At 39.6% G+C, this 25,772-nt stretch overlaps 1 long non-coding RNA gene across 1 annotated transcript; it reads left to right on the top strand.

Moving 5' to 3' along the window:
* Positions 1–757: 757 nt before the first annotated feature.
* Positions 758–23,848, top strand: LOC134677164 (uncharacterized). The gene is made up of 2 exons (XR_010099990.1): positions 758–818; positions 23,703–23,848. It is a non-coding gene; the product is annotated as an uncharacterized LOC134677164 (long non-coding RNA).
* The last annotated feature ends 1,924 nt before the right edge of the window (positions 23,849–25,772 follow it).

The raw sequence follows: 25,772 nt of genomic DNA, 5'->3' as shown, positions 1-25,772 counted from the left end.
AAGCCTACGTCATCATGCGACAGCGCTATATGATAATATGCGATAGCGCTATATATAGCGGCCATGTTATTGTGACCTAGGCTTGTGTCACTCTGGGAAGAGAAGACAATGTTTTATTAGACTATGTGTCATACTTAATCTAATTACAATGACGGTATCTAGTCATATTTGAAGAAGTCGAAAATTCATCAATTGAGTAAAAACATTCCTGTATCAACCAACTCTTAAGATACTTGAGTAACACCAATAAATAAATCTTTGAATCTTTTGAATCTGTTTTTTTTTTTTTAATATTATAGGACTTTACACAGATCTATCTAGTCCCACGGTAAGCTCAATAAGGTTTGTGTTGTGGGTACTAGACGACGATATATATAATATAATCACCTATACCTATATAAATACTTATATATATATATATATATATATATATATATATATACAAAAAAATCCATAACTCAGTAACAAATATTTAACACAAATAAATGCCCTTACCAGTATTCGAACCCGAGACCTCCTGCTTCGTAGGCTAACTGACTAGACTAGGAGGCCGGTATCCGTTATGTGGAGAGGTAACAGATAGACAGATAATTTTGCAATTATATAGGTAATATTATTAAGTATGGATTAGTATGGACATCTCAATTGATCTTATCAACATTTTTTGCCACATAGCAATAGAAAGCGGTCGTTGACGAGGGTATAGTTTTGACGACCGGTCTGGCTTAGTGGGTACTGTGGGTACTGACCCTGACTGTGAAGCCGATGGTCCCGGGTTCGAATCCTGGTAAGGGCATTTATTTGTATTATGGTACAGTGTTCCTGAGTCATGGTTGTTTTATATGTATTTAAGTATATATATATATATATTATATATATCGTTGTCTGAGTACCCACAACACAAGCCTTCTAGAGCTTACCGTGGGGCTTAGTCAATTTGTGTAAAAAAAAGTCCTATAATATTTATTTATTTTCACCACACCAGCTCGGAAAGGCTTACTTTGCCCTTCAAAAACTGATAGCAAAGTTGCATTTTATTCACATGTGAGACAAAGTAATCAAATGCAAATTTTGAGTTGTTTTCTTCTGTTTGCTGGTAGAATTGACATTTAAATGATGATTTTGAATGATAAATATTTAATAACATTCATTTGGATTTGATTTGGTTTGATTTTGTTTGATATTTTACATTTAATATTTGCTTCGGGTTTTTGTGGTGAATAATTTTGTGTTTTACAAGGGGGCAAATTTTGTTTAACCCTCGTGCTTTGAAACCCTCGCAACGCTCAAGATTCCATTTTTCGAACCACTCGCTACGCTCGTGGTTCAATTTTGGATTCTTTCGCTTACTCGGGTATCAATATTAGCACGAGCGGTTAAACAACAATTTTGCCCCCTTGTAAAACAAATAACTATTATTATATAGTCGGTATTAGGAATTACGGGATAATTCCGTCGGTAATTTTAGCGGCGGACATCTGTCAACTGCGGCGGGAGTGGCCGACGCTTGGCAGGTGACATTTATGACCGACGGTTTCAACATACAAATTAGTATTTTATACAATCGTGATATAATAGAGAGCTTTTCAGTCGAGTACCGTGTTTAGGCAACGAAGCTTGCTGAGTTGCCTAAGTCAGGTACGAGATTGAAAAGCTTGATTATATCACTATTGTATACAATACTTTTTCTACGAGTCAACAAAAATAATACTTTAAACTAGTAGAATCATACAAACAAACCAAACCAAAAGTATGCAGCTAAGTTGGTACGCGAGCAGCCGCGATACCTTATTCATACTACGCGCCCCGGCCGCCGCGCACGGCGCGTTGCTCAACGACACCTTCTCGTAACTCATGATGCCCTGGTACTTGCTCCGCGCTAAATTAAATTTTTAGACAGTTGTTTTCTCGATTTTTGCCACCGTAGCCTATGGAGACTAACAAGCTACACTAAGTGGTTTTCGTAGTCTATGGATGTTGCTATATTAAGGGTGTCACATGCGCGTTTCTGACTTAGATATGAACCAATTGTTTCTACTATACAACCTAAAATAAATAATTAATTTGAGCTATGGTTTTGCTTCGTCCTCTTGATCGCGGCGAGCTGTGATTGGTCAATTTCATTATAATTGACTAAACTGTATCGATATGAATATTATAGTTGAGTTGGGAGCTCATACATTAAAAATACCCAATTGAAGTTTGGTATGAGAAATCTTAATTCAAGAATTATAGTCGACGAGTAGAAAAAAATATTTTCATCACACTCGCTCAGTATATTATGTGGAATTGCACGCAGCTTTAGCGGGAGTTATAGAAAAAGCGTTCTCCCTAGGGAGTTATGAAGTTTCTAGTGCCATAATTAACAGTTTTTTGTCTTTATACTTAATTTTTATATCGCAAGTGTGATGAAAAACATTGTGGGTAACTCGGGGCGTAATAATATTGCAAACTCGAGTCTATAAATCACTCCGGCAAGCCGTCGCGATTTAACCCTTAATCAAACGGAACACTTTTTTTGAGATTTTTGAAAACTAAGATTGGTTTATAGGTAATTTGGGTGCGTAGATTACGAAAAAATATATAAAAAGAATTTTAGTGGGGGGAAAGGGGGGTTTTGCGGTGGGAAATAATTTCCCGTTATCCGTTACGGAATAGCAAAATTTTGAATGAAGTGGGAAATAGTTTCCCATTGTTCGATACGGTTACGAACTTTTTACTAGTTAGTAGCTCCCCCCGGCTTTGCTTGGAATTCAAGTATGATCCTTTAACGTTATCTTCAAAAATAACCGACGACGATTGACGATTTGACGACCGGTCTGGCCTAGTGGGTAGTGACCCTGCCTGCGAAGCCGATGGTCCTGGGTTCGAATCCCAGTAAGGGCATTTATTTGTATGATGATACAGATATTTGTTCCTGAGTCATGGGTGTTTTCTATGTATTTAAGTATGTATTTGTATATTATATATATCGTTGTCTGAGTACCCACAACACAAGCCTTCTTGAGCTTACTGTGGGACTTAGTCAATCTGTGTAAGAATGTCCTAAAATATTTATTATTTATTATTATTTTCTTTATTTATTTTCCTTCTTAAGTTAGGTTAATTATAATATGCATATAAAAGTAAAATATAAAAACACTTACAAAACAATAAAAAAGAAAATTATAAACACATTATAAAAAACCTAACCTAGGGTGCCGCCGGCAGCGGGGCAGGGCCCAAGCTGCCGGTGGTCAGGGCCGCAGAGTGAGGAATCGACGTACTATACGCGCCGTGTCCAAAATTACCGCCTTCTGCATCTGACCCTTGATCCAACCACCTAGCGAGAGTCTCTCTATTATTATTATTTATTATTATTGTTATTAAAAATCAAAGATATAAATAAAAGAAAAAAGAAAACAAAAACAGGCACATATTTTTTTGTGTAACAGGCAAACGGGCATATATTTTTATTTCTGGAAACCAATTAAAATTTAGGTGGAGAACAAACACTGGGAAATAATTTCCCACTTGATAAAACCTACCAATTTTGTTGTAAATCGTACGTTCAGGAACAAACAATGGGAAATAATAACCCACTTACTAAACCTTAAAAACTTTGCTAAATCATATCGTTATCACAATTCTTTTCAAGCAAAACACAGGGAAAATAAGTCTAGTTTATGATAGTATTCAGTGTATGCACTTACAAGATTTTTTTTCGCACTTAACCTCAAAACACTAAAAAAATTGTCATTATTGCAAAAAAAATCACAACAACTGACATTGACTTTGACGTATGGTCACAAATGGCGGCCATTAGAAAAGTGTTGCCATTTTTCAAATTAAAAATGTTACTAAGATTTTAAATCTGTATGGTTGGTATCGCTGAGTGAAGCCTTTAAAAAGATAAAAAATATTTCGTAAATTAGAATGAAGTGGGAAATAATTTCCCGATATTTGATTAACCCTTTACCTACGGGTGTCAACCAGAGTTGCCAGTAAGGCAACACCGCTGCAGTACGGGTGTCAACTATAGTTGATCGAAGTAATGGTCACGTTCAACATTTTTTTTAAACAAATCGAGACCTTGTGGCTTGGTAATAGTGGTCACATTATGCACTGTGATTAGTATAGATACAAAGAAAAAAATATCATAATATTTCGGTAGATGGCTCTGACATAAACATAATTTTAAAATTACCGCTTTTTTGCTGGCAACTGGAGTTGACACCCGTACTACAGAGGTGCTAATAATTGAATTCAATATGGCGGACAATAGTGTTGTTTTCAAATTTCATCAACTTGTTGTCGATATGAGAGTACGGCGTGGGAGTGTTTGGAGTGTTATTTTTAGTGTTTTTTACCGTTTTTGGTTCAAATATTGGAATTTAACATGTTATGAAATCATTATTACGTACTATTGTACCTAAAAATAATTTCACCACAATCCTAACTTGTTAAATTTCAGTTCTACATTTACTAGGTTATCGATATATCGACAAATGTGTCGATAGACGCACATCACTATTTTCCATAAGTGGCAAATTGTTTTCGTGCAACGTTTTTTGTGATTGATTTTTATGCATTAATTTCATAATTATCGTTATTTAAGTGTTTATTTGTGTTAAGTATATTATAAACTAATGATTTTAAACGTAAACTTATGAGATCCGCGAGTAGTAACTTAAAAAATTTCAATTTCTTAGTGACTGGTATATTGCTTGATAGCAGAAAAAATAGTGAATATTATTACTCCAAGTGATTAGTTATTGATTAAGCACATTATACTTATTGTGTGTGTGAAGTTTCAAGTGTGTAGCTGTAATATATCAAAAGTTACAAGTAAGTAAATTTATGCCTAACCGCTGACTCTCGCCAAAACATGCCCGTATTGGGCGGTGACGGAGCAATTTAATAGCCCGTAGGTAAAGGGTTAAGGGTTAACTTACTCTCGTTTGCAATATTCAACTTACGCCCCATATTGCACAATGTACTATTAGTTTTACAAGGGGGCAAAATTGTTGTTTAACCGCTCGTGCTAATATTGACACCCGAGGAAGCGAAAGATTCCAAAATTGAACCACGAGCGTAGCGAGTCAAAATGGAATCTTGAGGGTTGCGAGGTTTATAAAAAAATTGCCCCCGAGTAAAACACAACAATTTTCACCACACCATCCTGAAACAAATATTAAATGTAGTTTCCATCGGAAGCATAAACGACACATTTACGCCTCGCGTCAAAAATCTGACGGCTCCTATCTCCTATGCTGCCCCCTATAGTTCATACACGGGGCTTATACCCAGTGGCGTAGCTAGCATGGGTGGCACCCGGTGCGGAAATTGTGGGTGTCACCCAAAAATTCAATCAAAATTGTAAAATATATTTAAAAAGAGTAATTGTAATTTTTGTTAAATAGCTCAGGATTACTCCATCGCTTTCATTTTACGAATTTTTATAGGTGGCACTACTGATGTTCACGGTCGGGTGACACCCCTAAATGGGTGACACCAGGGGCGGACCGCCCCCACCGCCCCCCCCTAGCTACGCCACTGCTTATACCTACTCCACGGGGTAGCAAGATATCGCTCATTAATCTGACACGCTCGAGTAACTAGAAACATCCTATCTTGGGCTTCTACTATAAGATTTCAAGTCAAAAAACTGATGCTGAAAGTTGACATTTTTAGAATAGAATAGAATAGATTTATTCGTAAGCACAAACAATCGGAACAGTACATAGTATAAAAGAAAACACAAAATAAGATTAAAGTGCCACGAAATGGCCCCATCTCAGCATGTTGCTGGTGGCTTCCAGCGCTGATCTTCCGATGAGACCATCAAGTGAGAAGAATCACGGAAGGTAACAGACAAGAAGAAAAAAGACAGAAAAAACATACAGTAAACAGTTAGTTAAATAAGAAAAAAGTTACACAGCAAAGTTACACAGCAAAAGTCAATCATTCTTTGTAAAATGAATGATTAAGTTTTTGACTGAAAGACTGAGTCATCTGAGGAAGATGTTGTGGACAGGGCGAAGTGGAGAAGGCTAAACAGGTAAGCTGACCCCATCACAGGATAAATAATAGTACTAGGTACAGAACTAGAAGACTCACTCTCTAACTAACGCGTCTGTTACGATCAGGACAGATATGGCCGCTAGGTGGCGACAGCGCCACGCGCGGCTTATGGCTAGCCACCAAAAATTGGTGTGGAACAAATGTACTTACTTGTAGCTACCTGTAGCAAAGCGACGAAATCGCGGAGTGAGCCACGCCTGACCCCCACCACCATGTGGGATAGATATAGTTAGACCAAGAAAAGTCTGCAGCGATTTTGATAGTCCACGCAGTGCATGTGTTATTTATACGTTATAATTTCATAGAGGTTTGACGTTTAAAATAACACGTGCACTGCCTGGGCTACCAAAATCGCTTCAGACTTTTCTTGGTCTAACTCTAGATAGCTAAGAAGAGAGAGAGAGGGAGCATGCAACTGAAAATCGTGACGCAATCGTGTCGTAACATCTAAAAACACAGAAAACATCAACTAAACTGAGTTTTGGCGTTAAAATGATTTAGACGCCGACCGACTGCTTAAATTTATGAGAGTCCTCCCGAAATAAGTACCAGCTTAATTTGACCCCTGATCACTAGCGCTATCCATACAATCAGGGCTCTATCATGCTGGTTATAAGGGCCAGTTTCACTTGAGCTTGTTGGTACAGTCGCCATCAGATATATCGGGACGGCCGTGGTGCTCAAATATATCTAAACAGGGACTCTGACGCGTTGACAATAGAGGCATGTTCAGATATAAGTAAGCAGCTAGCCGATCGGATATGGGGCATTATCTGTGATGGCTCCTCTACACGATGGGCCAACGCCGGCCACTCCAAGGGACGCAGCCATGCGGTAGAATGAGATAGCAATATCACTTGCTCCCTCTAACGCATAAATGCGTCCCTTGGAGTGGCCGGCGTTGGCCCATCGTGTAGAGGAGCCATGACCTTATCGTCGATGGCGCTTACGCCGCACAGCGTCGCGCGGCATTGTATTTATATCGGAGCATCGTTAATAATGGCGTAAGCGCCATCGACAATAAGGCCCCTTTTCGTAGAAAACGTCACATATCGGATAGCGACTGTAGGAGTAGTTTTGAGAGGTTATTTTAGTATGGTTTTAGTTTTTTTTTTAATTATGTGGCTTTAAGCAGGTCGTTTCGGTTCGGCAAGTATTTCGGTGTTTTAGTGGTTTAGCCAAGTTTTATTGGCAATCGGGAACTGAGAACGTCCCATTATAGTCCAATCAATACAGACGTGTTTGGAAGAAAACTATCGTAGAGTTAGACTAAGAAAAGTCTGCAGCGATTTTGATAGCCCACGCAGTGCAAGTGTTATTTTAAACGTCAAACATCTATGAAATTATGACGTATGAACAACACTTGCACTGCGTGGGCTATGAAAATCACTGCAGACTTTTTTTGGTCTAACCCTACCTACGTGATAAAATATCGGGTGCACGAACTTGTAAAATTGTAAAGATTTACTTAAATAGTTTTCTTTCTTGAACAATTTATCAGTCTCTCATAAAAAAAACTATAACTAAAAATGGAAAAATTAAATTTGCCAGGAAAAGAAGTAAAATCAACCTTCAAATGCATAGTTTATAATTTAGTAGGCATATACAGTGTGGAAAGATAAGTCGGGCCCTGGAGGGAAACTACCTTAAATCCTTAAGCTGGATCATTTTACTTAAAGGAGACATTCCTTTATTTTTAAAAAGAAACAAAACTGCATTCAAAGATTTTCTAAAACTCGCTTGCCTCCCGCCCGGGACTCGAACCGACTAAAAATTCCAAAAAATTAAAACTCGCAATTTTATTGTACTAGTCGATACAGTTAATGTTAATGATAGCATTTCTTCAAGAAACATTAGGTCTTACACTCGTCTGTCGTACAAAATATCCATAAAATCTAATATTCAGTACTCAAGATTTTTTTAGACAAGCAAAATTGAAGAAAAAAAGAGAAAATCTTTGAATGCAGTTTTGTTTCTTTTAAAAAATAAAGGAATGTCTCCTTTAAGTAAAATGAGCCAGCTTAAGGATTTAAGGTAGTTTCCCTCCAGGGCCCGACTTATCTTTCCACCCTGTATACTGCGTCGCGGCCCGATTTGAGCTTTAAGATACGTCAATTAATAGATCTAGAAAAGATATGGATTAGATATGTCAGTGTCAAATGTGACGTTTCATCAAACAAAAACGTTACTTTTAAAACTGACAAATCTAATCCATATCGTTTCTAAATCTATTAATTGACGTATCTTAAAGTTCGAATCCGGCAGTGGGTCTTTTAGTTTTAATACGTTGATGATTTTAATAACTTAAAATCATGTCATGTAATAACCATCTTCTTCTTCTTCCTCGCGTTATCCCGGCATTTCGCCACGGCTCATGAGAGCCTGGGGTCCGCTTGACAACTAATCCCATGATTTGACGTAGGCACTAGTTTTTACGAAAGCGACTGCCATCTGACCTGTCAACCCGGTAAACTAGGCCTTATTGGGATTAGTCCGGTTTCCTCACGATGTTTTCCTTCACCGAAAAGCGACTGGTAAATATCGAATGATATTTCGTACATAAGTTCCGAAAAACTCATTGGTACGAGCCGGGGTTTGAACCCGCGACCTCCAGATTGCAAGTCGCACGCTCTCACCGCTAGGCCACCAGCGCTTTTTGTCATGTAATAACCATGACATTCAAATATATTTTTTCTCAAACTAAATAAGATTGAACACACAACTACATCGTAACTATACCCCACAAAACGCCCCATAAAATCCCCCGCGTCTAATTTTGGCCCCAAATTAACCGTAAACATGAACCGGTAACGGACACCGTCTAATTGATACTTTCCCATCCCTAGCGGTTAATTGCCACGAAAATACATTAAAATACAAATTCAAATACGCGGTTAATACAGATCTATTTTTGGTGGAGCAAACTAGTGTCTATTAGTTTATTAAGAAAAGTAGGAAATTCGCAACGAGTGGCGATTAATCGCACGTATATTGTACAACGTTTTACAGTACAGTACATATGGCCCTTTATATTTTCGACAAAGGGGCTGTTCATAAATTACGTCATCTATTTTTGAAACCTCCCCTAAAATCATCCAAACATCATGCTTCGTATGACCCCGTTTCCTCCTACGTCATGCTACCATCATCCGATGTTCTGTATATTAATGGCTCCTACACACGATGGGCCAACGCCGGCCACTCCAAGGGACGCATTTATGCGTTAGAGAGAGCAAGTGATATTGCTATCTCATTCTACCGCATGGCTGCGTCCCTTGGAGTAGCCGGCGTTGGCCCATCGTGTAGAGGAGCCATAGTATTGGTGTCCTGCTTTGTTCCACAACTTTGGTCTTTGTCACAATAGTTTAGTTTCATATTAGTACGAGCACATTTCGTAGGTTTCTGCCCAACCCCAAAAGGTTCGGCCGTTTTTTGGCCGAAACCGAAACTACGGCTGGAACATGATTTTTTCGCCGAAACTGGCCAAAGCCGAAACCGAATCTTCAGATATTTTGCAATCATCTCTACAAACAAACCTTATGGCATTAAGTCCGCCTTTTGTACTATAAGATTTTTCTTTTGTGCAATAAAGATTAAGTAAATAAATAAATAAATAAAACAAAGCGGAATTCCACAAAATTATGTTATCATCATCAAAAAGCACCTTAATTTGATCATTTTGTTCACTTCCTGTCTATAGGATCACACGCAAATTTAATATCCTAGTTTCCGGTGAAAGTCAATTCGCAGTAAATGGCTTATTTACCTTATATTTTGTTTATGATAAGGACCCTGACCAAATATATTAGTCATCTTTTTGAATTTTTATTTATTTACCAGAACTATGCAGAACCCCTTGTGTACATTTTTCAATCGATAGCGTGACGGTTCGCGTTTACGTTGTCTATTTTTGTATGGGATTTTGAATAGCGCGCCAAGCGGTACGTTTTGGAAACTCAAAATACCATACAAAGTGACACTTAACGCACGAACGTCACGTCACGTCACACTAGGGGTACTGTTATTATTTATTAAACCTATTGAGTAAGTCAAGTATGTGTGATAAAGACTGATATTTTTTTTTCCCCTCAGCAGCTCGAACAAGGGTACTTTGCTTCTTAAAAATAGTGAGCAAAACGCGATTTTGCTCACTGAGTCATTTTGAGCAAAATCGCATTATCTTCGAGTCGATTGATATTTCTTCGAGTGCTTATTGTGAGGCCCGTTCAAGCGAAAGATTCTATAATAGATTCACGAGCGTAGCGAGTGAATCTAATTTAGAATCTTGAGCGTAGTAAGGGATTCAAAAGCGCACGAGATGTAAATAACTTTGATCTCGTGTAGTACCTACACGAAATTTTTCACCCTAAGCAGTGAGAAAATACCTAGAGGGACAGAGATAATAGAACCCAAGTATATCGAACTTGTATTAGACCCCGCATGTTGAAATGACATTTGACTATAAAGGTCACTTGAATGTCATTTTGTCTCACTCAGTGAGCAAAATCGCATTTTGCTCACTGAGTGAGACAAAATGACTCAGTGAGCAAAATTGCATTTTGCTCACTGTTTTTAAGAAGCAAAGTACCCTTGTGTGAGCTGCTGAGGTGAAAATAACTATTGTCAACTTTTTGCATTTTTTCCATAATAACCTGTTGTCAAAGAGTCTCCTTGACCTGAACGGTAAAATAAATCAGTACTTATTACCATTACCACTGAAAATCCGCATCACGGCGAAGGCAAACTCAAATCTTGCCACTATTATACAAGAAGGTATGTACATCAGTCAGCGTTGTATAGTAGGTAGCATTCGAATAGTTCAGTACACCATATTATTAACTATTTCAATACTTTGGATGCTACCTACTATACGACGCTGACTGTACTATGATGTCATCCCATTATTTTTTGTACTGTCTTCACCTGTATATCTACCAATCAGGCGTAATAATAAAATAACTACGGAGCACAATTAAGGTTCTTTGTGGGGCTAATCGATTGGTGATGCTCGTCAATTTGCCAGCTTTAGGGGCCCGCGGCGGATGAGAAAACCATTCAATATAATTAAATTCAAGTATCCGTCATCGCTGTAGGTACGCTGTAACATTTCCCTTGTAGAAGGTAGAGAGGCAACAGAGAGTACTCTCTCCAGGCGGGTGTTATGCCTGGGGACCGAAGTCTATTGAGAGTTAGTTGGTCGGAAGTTATATACTATATAGAAACTGACATTGTAACTCCGTAAGCGCGATGAAGGGGTCTCATACTAATTGCGTTCTAGACGTAGTATCTTCTTAGTAGTTTGTGCGTTCTAGCTCCCTAACGCCATCTGTTAGATTATTATGGCACGACGTTGGCAGTGACAGCTAGAGGAGACGCCACACCCTCTTCACAATTTAGATGGTGGATGGTGGTAATTGTGATGGTTGATAGTTGGTAGATGGCAATTTGAATGGTGGTGGATGGATTAGGATGGTGGTGGTTTAGTGTAATGGGGTCCATGCCCCAAGCTGACCTACTAGATGGGGTCTTATTTTTACTATCGGGGTTTGGAAACCCAGTTTCGAGGCGGTCACCCCCTGTCGTCTTAAGTACGGAACCCTTAACCCTTCACTTGTATAGTTATACGCGTGGAGATATTAATGAGCGGTCCGTCTGCACAAAGCTTTTTATTCGAGCGACACAATGAGCGGGTAATTGATGAGTTTTATCATCTGTCCGTCTGTCACACCGACGTCATAGAATATTTATACCTATGTAATAATATTTCATGCATTTTTATTTATTTAAGAGGAAAGAGAAATCGCGATTTCGGAATTGGTCCCATAGTAAAAGTTGCTCTGTGTAATCCCAAAACCTCACTGGCAATGGAAATGCAGTTATTTTGCAGCCACCCTGTATTATAATTTACGCAATCACTTACTATTTGTGAATTCAATACCTACTTGTAACATTCAAGTTTTGGTAGCTTTTTTGACATCCGTCATCTTATAAGTACCTAAATTCTTTGAACTATTATTACTACGTACTGAACCGGCACAGATAACCAGTATTTTGCGCTATGAGTTACGCTGCGTCTTACGTAAGCGAACAACTCGCGAACGCGACGCGGCGCGGCGACATTTCTATAGGTATCAAAGGATTGATTCGCGCCGCATCGCTTCGCTTCGCGTTCGCGTGTTATTCGCCTACGTAGTACGCTGCGCTATTGTTTTCACAACAAACCGTAGAAGCAGAGCGTGAGTCTCGCGACCTAATTAAACGCGTATGTGCCATAAATTTTATGACGCTTACGTCATTGTGGTCGCGTGGTACAGTAATTGCGGCAAAGTCATTGTTTGGTATGACTTCTCTATTATAATAATGGCTCAATGATATTCTCCGGCGCTAAGCAAAAGAGCATAGTAACTCATTTTGAAAAGTATGGCATTTAATAGAGTACATAAATATGTACTTGTACGATATGTTCTAGATTTCAAAATCATGGACCCATTCGAACTTTAAGATACATCAAATATTACTTCTCTTTAAACAAAAACGTCGCTTTTGTCACTGACATATCTAATCAATATCGTATCTAGCCATAACATTTGACGTATCTCGAATCGGGCGTTGAGTACTGTTCTTATATGTACTTAGCGCGGCAGCATTGTAGATCAGAGGGGCTACCGCGAAACCCGAAATTCGCAAATTGTCGGGATCCTTCTCTTTTTACCCGACTACGGCAACGCAAAAGGAGGGTTATGATTTTGACCGGTATGTATGTGGGTATGTATGTATGTATGTATGTATGTATGTATGTATGTATGTTCATCTGTTCCCTCATAACTTCTAAAGTACTTATTATATTTTAACAAAAGATGTGTCATTCAAATCGTCTTAATCGTCCGCTGGTTATAGGCTATATGGCGTCACAAAAAAATGAACACTGCGCCCTCTAGAGGTCATAAAGTCACGAACCAAAAAACTAAAATTAAGTAATGATGATGTGTTATACATCATTGTAAAGAGCTCAAATAGCACATTTCAAATATATAAATATTGTTAGCTTTTGCACCCGGCTTTGCTTGCATGCGCCAGATAAAACATTAATTTATTACCCGACTACGGCAACGCAAAAGGAGGGTTATGATTTTGACCGGTATGTATGTGGGTATGTATGTATGTATGTATGTTCATCTGTTCCCTCATAACTTCTAAAGTACTTATTATAATTTAACAAACGATGTGTCATTCGAATCGTCTTAATCGTCCGCTGGTTATAGGCTATATGGCGTCACAAAAAAATGAACACTGCGCCCTCTAGAGGTCATAAAGTCACGAACCAAAAAACTAACATTAAGTAATGATGATGTGTTATACATCATTGGAAAGAGCTCAAAGAGCACATTTCAAATATATAAATATTGTTAGCTTTTGCACCCGGCTTTGCTTGCATGCGCCAGATAAAACATTAATTTATCGGTTAGGTGATTCGAACTATGAATCTACAAGCGCTCTGGATTCTATCCGCGTGTTACGCGACTACGGCGATACAAGAAGGTTTTTGCAAAAGAAATTTGTTTGGCCGCTATACATGGTGTTTTTTTAATGTCCTGCAACATTTTATAACGTGAATAGGTATAGAAGTCCTGATCAGCCAAAATGTATGAAACAGTCAATTTTTTTACAAAATACGTACGCGTTCCAGAGCCGGGCGCCTTCGGCGCCTTCATACTAAAAGAGTCGGGCGGAGCCTGACGTACGCGTTCCAAAGCCGGGCGCCTTCGGCGCCCTCATACCAAAAGAGTAGGACGTAGCCCGACATACGCGTTCCAAAGCCGGGCGCCTTCGGCGCCCTCATACTAAAAGAGTCGGGCGTAGCCCGACAAACGCGTTCTAAAGCCGGGCGCCTTCGGTGCCCTCACTCTAAAAGAGTCGGGCGTAGCCCGACATACGCGTTCCAAAGCCGGGCGCCTTCGGCGCCCTCATACTAAAAGTGTCGGGCGTAGCCCGACGTACGCGTTCCTAAGCCAGGCGCCTTCGGCGCCCTCATACTAAAAGTGTCGGGCGTAGCCCGACGTACGCGTTCTAAAGCCGGGCGCCTTCGGCGCCCTCACTCTAAAAGAGTCGGGCGTAGCCCGACATACGCGTTCCAAAGCCGGGCGCCTTCGGCGCCCTCACTCTAAAAGTGTCGGGCGTAGCCCGACGTACGCATTCCAACGCCGGGCGCCGACGGCGCCCTGATATTAAAAGTGTCGGGCGTAGCCAAACGTACGCGTTCCAAAGCCGGGCGCCTTCGGCGCCCTCATACTAGAAGTGTCGGGCGTAGCCCGACGTACGCGTTCCAAAGCCGGGCGCCTTCGGCGCCCTCATACTAGAAGTGTCGGGCGTAGCCCGACGTACGCTTTCCAAAGCCGGGCGCCTTCAGCGCCCTCATACTAAAAGTGTCGGGCGTAGCCCGACGTACGCGTTCCAAAGCCGGGCGCCTTCGGCGCCCTCACAATAAAAGAGTCGGGCGTAGCCCGACATACGCGTTCCAAAGCCGGGCGCCTTCGGCGCCCTCACACTAAAAGTATCGGGCGTAGCCCGACGTACGCGTTCCAACGCCGGGCGCCTACGGCGCCCCCATACTAAAAGAGTCGGGCGTAGCCCGACATACGCGTTCCAAAGCCGGGCGCCTTCGGCGCCCTCATACTAAAAGAGTTGGGCGTAGCCCGACATACGCGTTCCAAAGCCGGGCGCCTTCGGCGCCCTCATACTAAAAGTGTCGGGAGTAGCCCGACGTACGCGTTCCAAAGCCGGGCGCCTTCGGCGCCCTCACACTAAAAGTGTCGGGCGGAGCCCGACGTACGCGTTCCAAAGCCGGGCGCCTTCGGCGCCCTCATACTAAAAGTGTCGGGCGTAGCCCGACGTACGCGTTCCAAAGCCGGGCGCCTTCGGCGCCCTCTTACTAAAAGAGTCGGGCGTAGCCCGACATACGCGTTCCAAAGCCGGGCGCCTTCGGCGCCCTCATACTAAAAGAGTCGGCCGTAGCCCGACGTACGCGGTCCAAAGACGGCCGCCATCGGCGCCCTCATAGGCACTAAAGGAGTCGGGTGTAGCCCGATATAGGCGGCGCTCTGCGTGTATTTCTGTACTGAGGACGCCCTCGCAAAAGTAATATAAAGTGACTTCAAAAAGTTAGTAACTAAATCACGACCCCAAAATTAATTAAATAAAAAATAAGTTCAAAAACTAAAAATATTTACAGAGATTCAGAGGATAGCCGTGGTCGTATGCCACATTACTTTTAAGTTTATAATCGTGGCATACGACCACGGCGATCCTCTGAATCTCTGTAAATATATAAAAAATTCAGTAAATTATATTACGTTGTATTTTTATATAAAAAAAAATGGTAACATATATAATATTTTCTGCTTGATAATTTTAGATAAGAATTCTATCTTGTTTCATACTTTTTAGAGCGCGATTTGCAGTAGTCGGGTTTTAGTTTTTGAACTTATTTTTTATACTCCAATGAAGGCGTAATAAGAGTGACAGAGAAAAATGCCCGCAATTTGCAAACTCCGATTTTCGCGGTTATGGCCCTGTTCGCCAGCCGCGTTCCCCGCCACCCTTAGTCGTCTTACCCCGTCGCCCCCGCACCGCGCAGGCGAGGACTCGTTTTTTAAGCGGTCGTTTATACATCTGTTGTTCGCCTAGGGCACAGATTATATAATAGTTCTTACGAACAGATACCTATCTCTCAAACAAAACGCAAATACCTACCGTTTTGATACCTACACAAAAATGACGCCTGACGCTTAGAAATGATAAATAAATACCAACTCAAACAGCGGAGTGAAATAAAAGGAAAGCTAAATATTAAATTATACCTAATATTCCAATTATGCCTTAGTGTTTGCGAAATAGTCATTTTAAAAGGTCATATGTCCCTGCAGTAACCGCCGTGTTTTCGCCGTTTTATAAACCGCGCAATAATCCCAGCAAGAATTAGTTTTAAAACTTCGTGTAATTTAAAACCAGATAGATATTAATGTTACACAATAAAAAAAATAGAAACCCCATGAATACAGGTAATTAATTATAAGTTAACCAAAGCAAAAGTGAGTAGGCCTTTCCGGTGTAAAGTTAACTTATGTCGTTAAAATAAACATTTACCAAAATAAATTAAAAATTTGCTACCTATTTCAAATAGATATAGATATCTAAAACTATACATTTGTCATACATAATAAACATTACATGTTTAATTAAAGAAATTCAATAGTAGGGAGACACCTACTACGTAGGTTGTAACTATCGTAAAAAATTACAGTGCGGCGCGCGGTGACGTGCGTACGTGAGCGCGTGTGGCAACCAACTGGCTTGCTTTTCTACCGTGAACGGGAGCAGATTCGTAGGTATAAATCCGAGCTCGCGCGGAGAGTTCCATAGGCCTGCCTATAGGGCACGCTACGGTGTAACATGCGGCCGTTTTAAACGGTACCAGAACTATTGCCGACAAAGCCGACGACTTCATAGCAATTAAACACGCTTTTGGCCTTTTGTCTAATCACAAATATTACCATTCATTCAATTCATTCGTTCGTTTGCGACAGATTGACTTGTTTGTAGTTCGCCGACTAGTTTTGACTTCAGTGCCATGATTTTCGATGAAATTTGCTATATGGGGGTTTTCGGGGATCTAGCTTATATCGTAAACGCGCTTTTTTAGGGTTCCGTACCCAAAGGGTAAAACGGGACCCTATTACTAAGACTTCGCTGTCCGTCCGTCTGTCACCAGGCTGTATCTCACGAACCGTGATAGCTAGACAGTTGAAATTTTCACAGATGTCTTTCTGTTGCCGCTTTAACAACAAATAGGTACTAAAAACAGAATAAAATAAAGATTTAAATGGGGCTCCCATACAACAAACGTGATTTTTGACCAAATTTAAGCAACGTCGGGAGTGGTCAGTACTTGGATGGGTGACCGTTTTTTTTTGCTTTTTTTGTTTTTTTTTGCATTATGGTACGGAACCCTTCGTGCGCGAGTCCGACTCGCACTTGCCCGGTTTTTGAGTTTTTAATGTTTTTATATGTTTTCCGAACAAAGCTCGGTCTCCTAGATAAGTATTATATGTATGTATCTAATATCGTTTCATGCAATTTAATCATTCGTTCTAAAATGCAGGAACATCGATTGTATGGGAGCTTTTATGGCGGCGGCTTCGTGCGAATTTAAGGTCCGACTGTACCTACCAATTATGATTTCAATCAAAAACCTTTAATACACGATTGTAAAATGACTTTAATTACGTCACGGCACATAACGTTAACCGTTAGTTACGTTAACGATCGGTTAGCTTAACGAGCGTTTAGTCGTTAATGACTGTATCAATGCTTAACCTTAACATTGATTGGTTGTTTTAATTACTTCAAGAAATTTAGTGTCTATTAAAATTAAGAGAAGATGGCCGATGGGGTCGAAAAGTGCTCGAGTGGATACCACGGACTAGCAAGCGCAGCGTAGGACGTCCACCCACAAGATGGACGGACGACCTTGTTTAGGCCGCCGGAAGACGCTGGATGCGGGTCGCTTCCAACCGGCACGTATGGAGGTCCAAGGGGGAGGCCTATGTTCAGCAGTGGACGTCTTATGGCTGAGATGATGATGATGATTAAAATTAAAAACCATTATTACCGGCCAGCGCCATTTTATCGATCTGTATGAAATCGTCCCGAAATTAGTACATTACAATACAAGTGCGGAAAATATGAATTCGCACATGTATCGTACAACGTTTTACAGTACATGACATAGTTACGTAATGTGCTAACTATCGCATTAGTGCGGTAAAGTAGCACCATATGTACTGTAATAGTTATTTTCTCAAACATGCAATGAAATATTGATGTTATGTTCCTTATAATAGGCTGCGAAGTATGACGTTTCAGGTGCGGCTAGGACAAAAGGTCGTTAATGGAATTTCATACAAATCTTGCAGGCCTAGGCCGGCAAAGTCCTCTTTTTTAATTTATATTTCACAGATATTGGTGACACATCATCGTGGCATTCATCCATTAAAAAAAACTAGAGGCAGTATTTGCTTTATGGTTCGTAATGACACTGCCACTACGCCTATATAAAAAAAAAACAAAAAACAATGCTTGCTATAATTTGCAGTTTTATTTGTATAAAATAAACATGAACTTAATAAATAATACATTATTAACCAAATTCTATAATTTTAAATTATAAATTTAACTACACAAATAAAAACATTTAAAATATTTCATCTAAACGTTAGCGGTAAAAAGGTCTACTCAAACACGCGTAGTTATTTTTTTTTACATTGTTATGGAGGTAAAGTTGAAAAATATTCATTCTGTTTTATTGGATTTATGGTGCGTTGTTGATTTTTTGACTTTAATATGAGTTCCGACGAAATAATGAAATTAATATTAATGTTAATCGTAGGTGTTGGAATTGGCAGCGTAAGCAGAATTGATTTTAAATAACTTGCTGCCTCTGCCGCCAAGTCAAAGACGAATTATGTATATGGTTGCTTATGGCAATTTTATTATTTGAGAAACTAAGAAAAATGGCTTACAGTTTATTAGAAACAGTTTTGTGGCATATTTTAAATGAATGTAACTACAAATTCGTCAAAACTGTGGAAATTATACTTATTTACTCCATGCATAAAGCAACGATGTATGTGAAACATGATATCAACATGAAAGACTATGTAAACTTATGTGACGAAACGACAGTCAGTCGGATACAAGGTGAAAAAATCAAAGATACATGAAAATATACGGGTAGTAAAAATACACGACTCGTGTAAAACATACGCGTGATAATGATATATAGGTACGTGTTGGTTATATTTTGGGTGTAGTTTACTTTTTGTTTTTTCTATAAATAAAACTTGGGTTTCGTGGATTTTTTATTTTATTTATTTCATTGCATGTTCGAGAAAAGCACTATACATACCTCGGCGGGAAATGGGGTTGCCCGCGCTCAGACCTATCTGTCTATATGTCTTCGGCCGGCAACCCCTTTCGTCCCGGCCTCTGTAGTAATGTACTATTACGATACAAGTGCGGAAAAGAGGAAATTCCTTATTCGCACGTGTATCGTACGTTTTACAGTACATATGGCCCTTTAAACTGTTGACATACGCACGAAAAGTACTATTTTACGCACTAGTGCGAGAAAATAGAACCATATGTAATGTAGAATATATTTCATAATGATTTACATTGTCTACGAATCACTATTTCATCGACATGTTCACCCACACATTGTCACATGACCTATGACACTAGATTTATGCACATTACATGCATTCCTATTGTGTCTCTGTCTTTTAAGGGAAGAAAGGTGAGATGGAATATAGTTGCAATGTTAGGTCTTTTTGTTGTGGCTAGCTTTCTCTAACAGGTATAGAGATTAGGTGGAAAAAGATTGTTCACTGTTAAATTTTTGCAATTTCTAGTTAAAAAAATTATCATCATCATCATCATCATCTCAGCCATAAGACGTCCACTGCTGAACATAGGCCTCCCCCTTATGGGGGTGAATGCCATAATCGCCACGCTTGGCAGGCGGGTTATTTTGGTTTTACGGCAAGTATAATTAAAAAAAATTATACTTGCCGTAAAACTATAAATCTGTATCTTTAGATATTTAAATAAAAGTAAACAAAATCTACCCTCAAATGGCTACGAGACGACGTATCATCAAAGCTTCTGGAGAATGCGATGATGGAGCAGGAATCCTCTATTGAACATTACACTGAAGAGTGAAGACCCCTCAAGAAATGTATATACCATCGGATGGCAAGCAAAAGTCACTAAGTACTATCAAAAAATTAAAGTAACAATGCACTTTATTACACTTGTAAAACGGTTTATTGTCCAATGATTTAAATGGTGTTAGTTAGTGACTTTTGCTTGTCACCAGACGATACGATATATGTATCTATATTTTTTATGTAACACCTACTGTCTCCTCCATGTATTGGTATATTATTTACGTCGAAATAAATGATTCACACTTGTCAAATAATGTAGGTTAAAGATAGGTCGTTCAGTGACAGATCCAGGCGGTTTTTGTATTTAGTCGGTTAACCAATAAATATTATGAATACCCGAAAATGTACAAATAGTTTGTTTAGTTTTATTTAAATACCTAAAGAAACAGACTACAAGAAGCCATTTGTGACGTCCCACGGGTAAAGGTACCTTATGGCGGTTGGCGCTTACGCTATTATTAACGCCGCTTCAATATATTGCGGTGCTATGCGACGTAAGCGCCAGCCGCCATAAGGTACCTTTTGCCGTGGAACGTCACATTTTACTTACCTACCTACGAGTTTTTAGGCCTTTCTCCATTGGATTGGAAAGTGTTAAATCTGCGCCTAAGTAAGTTATGTCTCAGGTCAAAATAACTTCATATTTCACGCAGAAAGCGAGTGATATTTCATTATAGATCATTTGGTAACACGGCTATTATACAGGGTGTTCCGGTTTTTGATACTGTACTGTATTTTGACAACCGGTCTGGCCTAGTGGGTAGTGACCATGACCATGCCTATGAAGCCGATGGTCCCGGGTTCGAATCCTGGTAAGGGCATTTATTTGTGTGATGATATGATACGGATATTTGTTCCTAAGTCATGGTTGTTTTCTATGTATTTAAGTATTTATATATTACATATATCGTTGTCTTAGTACCCATAACACAAACCTTCTTGTGCTTACCGTGGGGCTTAGTCAATTTGTGTAAAAATGTCCTATAATATTTATTTATTTTTACCCGACTACGGCAACGCAAAAGGAGGGTTATGATTTTGACCGGTATGTATGTGGGTATGTATGTATGTATGTATGTATGTATGTATGTATGTTCATCTGTTCCCTCATAACTTCTAAAGTTCTTATTATAATTTGACAAATGATGTGTCATTCGAATCGTCTTAATCGTCCGCTGGTTATAGGCTATATGGCGTCACAAAAAAATGAACACTGCGCCCTCTAGAGGTCATAAAGTCACGAACCAAAAACCTAAAATTAAGTAATGATGATGTGTTATACATCATTGAAAAGAGCTCAAATAGCACATTTCAAATATATAAATATTGTTAGCTTTTGCACCCGGCTTTGCTTGCATGCGCCAGATAAAACATTAATTTATCGGTTAGGTGATTCGAACTATGAATCTACAAGCGCTCTGGATTCTATCCGCGTGTTACGCGACTACGGCGATACAAGAAGGTTTTTGCAAAAGAAATTTGTTTGGCCGCTATACATGGTGTTTTTTTAATGTCCTGCAACATTTTATAACGTGAATAGGTATAGAAGTCCTGATCAGCCAAAATGTATGAAACAGTCAATTTTTTTACAAGATACGTACGCGTTCCGAAGCCGGGCGCCTTCGGCGCCATCGTACTAAAATTTTACGCCCGACGTACGCGTTCAAGAGCCGGGAGCCTTCGGCTCCCTCATACTAAAAGTGTCGGGCGTAGCCCGACGTACGCGTTCCAAAGCCGGGCGCCTTCGGCGCCCTCATACTATAAGAGTCGGGCGTAGCCCGACGTACGCGTTCCAAAGCCGGGCGACTTCGGCGCCCTCATACCAAAAGTGTCGAGCGTAACCCGACGTACGCGTTCCAAAGCCGGGCGCCTTCGGCGCCCTCATACCAAAAGAGTCGGGCGTAGCCCGACATACGCGTTCCAAAGCCGGGCGCCTTTGGCGCCCTCATACTAAAAGTGTCGGGCGTAGCCCGACGTACGCGTTCCAAAGCCGGGCGCCTTCGGCGCCCTCATACCAAAAGAGTCGGGCGTAGCCCGACATACGCGTTCCAAAGCCGGGCGCCTTCGGCGCCCTCATACTAAAAGTGTCGGGCGTAGCCCGACGTACGCGTTCCAAAGCCGGGCGCCTTCGGCGCCCTCATACTAAAAGTGTCGGGCGTAGCCCGACGTACGCGTTCCAAAGCCGGGCGACTTCGGCGCCCTCATACTAAAAGAGTCGGGCGTAGCCCGAGAGCCCGACGCACGCGTTCCAGTGCCGGGCGCCTTCGGCGCCCTCATTCTAAAAGAGTCGGGCGTAGCCCGACGTACGCGTTCCAAAACCGGGCGCCTTCGGCGCCCTCATACTAAAAGTGTCGAGCGTAACCCGACGTACGCGGTCCAAAGACGGCCGCCATCGGCGCCCTCATAGGCACTAAAGGAGTCGGGCGTAGCCCGATATAGGCGGCGCTCTGCGTGTATTTCTGTACTGAGGACGCCCTCGCAAAAGTAATAGAAAGTGACTTCAAAAAGTTAGTAATGAAATCATGACCCCAAAATTAATTAAATAAAAAATAAGTTCAAAAACTAAAACCCGACTACTGCAAATCGCGCTCTAAAAAGTATGAAACAAGATAGAATTCTTATCTAAAATTATCAAGCAGGAAATATTATAAATGTTACCATTTTTTTTTATATAAAAATACAACGTAATATAATATAATTTACTGAATTTTTTATATATTTACAGAGATTCAGAGGATAGCCGTGGTCGTATGCCACATTACTTTTAAGTTTATAATCGTGGCATACGACCACGGCGATCCTCTGAATCTCTGTAAATATATAAAAAATTCAGTAAATTATATTACGTTGTATTTTTATATAAAAAAAATGGTAACATTTATAATATTTCCTGCTTGATAATTTTAGATAAGAATTCTATCTTGTTTCATACTTTTTAGAGCGCGATTTGCAGTAGTCGGGTTTTAGTTTTTGAACTTATTTTTTATTCTGTATTCAAATAGGGTCTTGGGTTACGATTTTACAATGTAAGTATAAAAGTAAAATATAAAAACACTTAAAAACATTACAAAAATATATAAACACAAAATATTTATTTATTATTATTTATTATTGTAATAAATTTATTTTATGAGATAGCTTTTAGGCATAAAGTCAACTATGGGATTATAGCGTCTTATCTTTATTTGTCTATTTAATTATAATTGCTTACATGGCTTAGGCACTAGTTTTTACGAAAACGATTGCCATCTCACCTTCCAACCCATGGAAAAAAGTATCATATCAGGTGATCCAGTATATCACAAAGTAGCGGCTTTTATCACTTATATATGGAGACTTTGCTTATCTAATACATCTTAAGGTATCTTATGCCTTAAACGAGCAATTCTTGTTTATATATTTCGGTAAACGGCTCCAACGATTTCGATGAAATTTGCTATATTTGGGGCGATAAATCGATCTAGCTAGGTCTTATTTGTGGGAAAACACGCATTTTTGAATTTTTGTGTTTTCCCAGATATTTATTTTTTAATGAACAAAAAGTATGAAAACTGAATCCACCTGTATGTATGTCCGAATGGCATTAAGATCCATCAAATACTTCCACACACACACTCACACAAAAGATCTTATCTGCCTTATCAAACCACTGCATTTACACCCTTCTTTATATCCTACATAAGGCTTATATTTCTTCAAGGCTTTTATTTAAATCAAATCACTGTCAGGGGAGACACTCCTGACTTCGGGCAAACTCGGCTCCGTTCGGCTCGGCATTGCTCCGAGCAATTATTAAGCCGATGGTCCTGGGTTCGAATCCCAGTAAGGGCATTTATTTGTATGATGATACAGATATTTGTTCCTGAGTGATGGGTGTTTTCTATGTATTTAAGTATTTGTATATTATATATATCGTTGTCTAAGTACCCACAACACAAGCCTTCTTGAGCTTACTGTGGGACTTAGTCAATCTGTGTAAGAATGTCCTATAATATTTATTTATTTATTATTTATTAGGGTTAGCACCACTTGACGTCCTTTTGCGTGCACGACCACATATAAGATAATGACTTGAATTTTGACAAATCTAAGGTTCTGGTTAAAAATTCAAGATGACAATAAAAGGGGTTCAGGAATGTTGGTTCTTATATCTCTTATAAATACGTACCTCTTATACAAATGCTTTTAACTTCCCAAAAAGGGCGTCAGCATAAAAGTCATCTTCTCAAGCCCATTCCAATCAAGTACGATCACCAAATAAATCAGAACAGACAAAAGGCCTATTATACTCCACAATGGTACGGTGCACAAAAGAAGTGCAACGGAAATCACTACACCTTGCTGGCTGTACTTTGGATGGAAGTATGCATGATGTTATAATTTAATTTATTTAAGTTTTACTTATAATATAATTCACATAGCTTCATGGGTACAGTCTCCATACAATTTATAAGCTCTAGTATCATGTTGGACGCCTCAGCCCGGGCCCGGCCCGGTCTAGCGTGAGTCATCCTTAAGTCCGTCTAATACCTGACACTCTTTTTAAAAGTAAATGCAAATAAACATACCAAACTAGTCTTGTGACAAGAGTGAAAAGTCCTCAAAACTAGAGATGCCCCGATTAGTGAATTTGGCCGAATACCGAATACAGAATATTCGGCTCCACTCTCGGCTGAATACCTAATATTCGGCGACCGAATATTCGGCATGACGTACGAACATTTTAAGTTACAATTATTATGAAAACTGTTCGCCAACAAAGCACAACGTTTGCTAAGATATATTTTTATGTTGAACAGAATTAATGAAATCAGACCTATGATAAAAATAAAATATTTTGTACTCAAAAACGTGCCTTCGTATTTAACTACTTTCCAATAATACATTGTAAATATTAAATATACCTAGTTTTTGGTAATTTTTTTGTGTATTTTTTCTTTTTAGGTAGGTGCAACAGATAGTCGGTATTCAGCCGAATAGTAGGCAACATTCGGCCGAATACCGAATATTCTGTAAAGTGGCCGAATACCGAATAGTTGCCGAATATTCGTGGCATCGGACTCGCGTTTCTAGGGTTCCGCACATAAGTTCAACTTACGCTTGACTGCACATTTCTAATAGGTTTTCCTGTCATGTATAGGTAAAGAACTATTTTTTCAAAATTTTAGGCCCAGTAGTTTCCGATATAAAGGGGTAAATATAAATACAAAACTTTTTATCCCCTTCTTGACCACATGTTGCATAAACCGGTCCCCGAGGTGTAAGCGATCAAAACATGCAATCAGTCGTACATTCACTACGTCCGTCTTTTAACACTCTTTCTAAAAGTCAATGCAAATAAAAACACCAAGCTAGGCTTGTGACAAGAGTGAAAAGTCCTCAAAAATCCTGGGGTATCGACAAAAAACAGGCCAAGTGCGGGTCGGACTCGCGTTTCTAGGGTTCCGCACATAAGTTCAACTCACGCTTGACTGCACATTTCTAATAGGTTTTCCTGTCATGTATAGTATAGGTAAAGAACTATTTTTTAAAAATTTTAGGCCCAGTAGTTTCCGATATAAAGGGGTAAATATAAATACAAAACTTTTTATTCCCTTCTTGACCACATGTGGCATAAACCGGTCCCCGAGGTGTAAGCGATCAAAACATGCAATCAGTCGTACATTCACTACGTCCGTCTTTTAACACTCTTTTGTATGTCGGCCTTTTGTGATGGTTAACTTTGTATGGGCCATTCACGGGCAGACTTTCAATTGTGAGTACGACTGGAAATCGGATAAGGTGAGGATAGATTTAGTAAATGATTGGCATTTTACAAAATGATTGGTATTTTACTAAATGATTGGTATTTTACTAAATGATTGGTATTTTACATTACAACAATTGTAATTTGGTGTAGGTAATGGCATCTATTCATTTAAA

This window comes from Cydia fagiglandana, chromosome 25 (genome assembly GCF_963556715.1).
Source record: "Cydia fagiglandana chromosome 25, ilCydFagi1.1, whole genome shotgun sequence".
NCBI lineage: Eukaryota > Metazoa > Arthropoda > Insecta > Lepidoptera > Tortricidae > Cydia > Cydia fagiglandana.
This window is presented reverse-complemented; position numbering and strand designations above follow the sequence as displayed.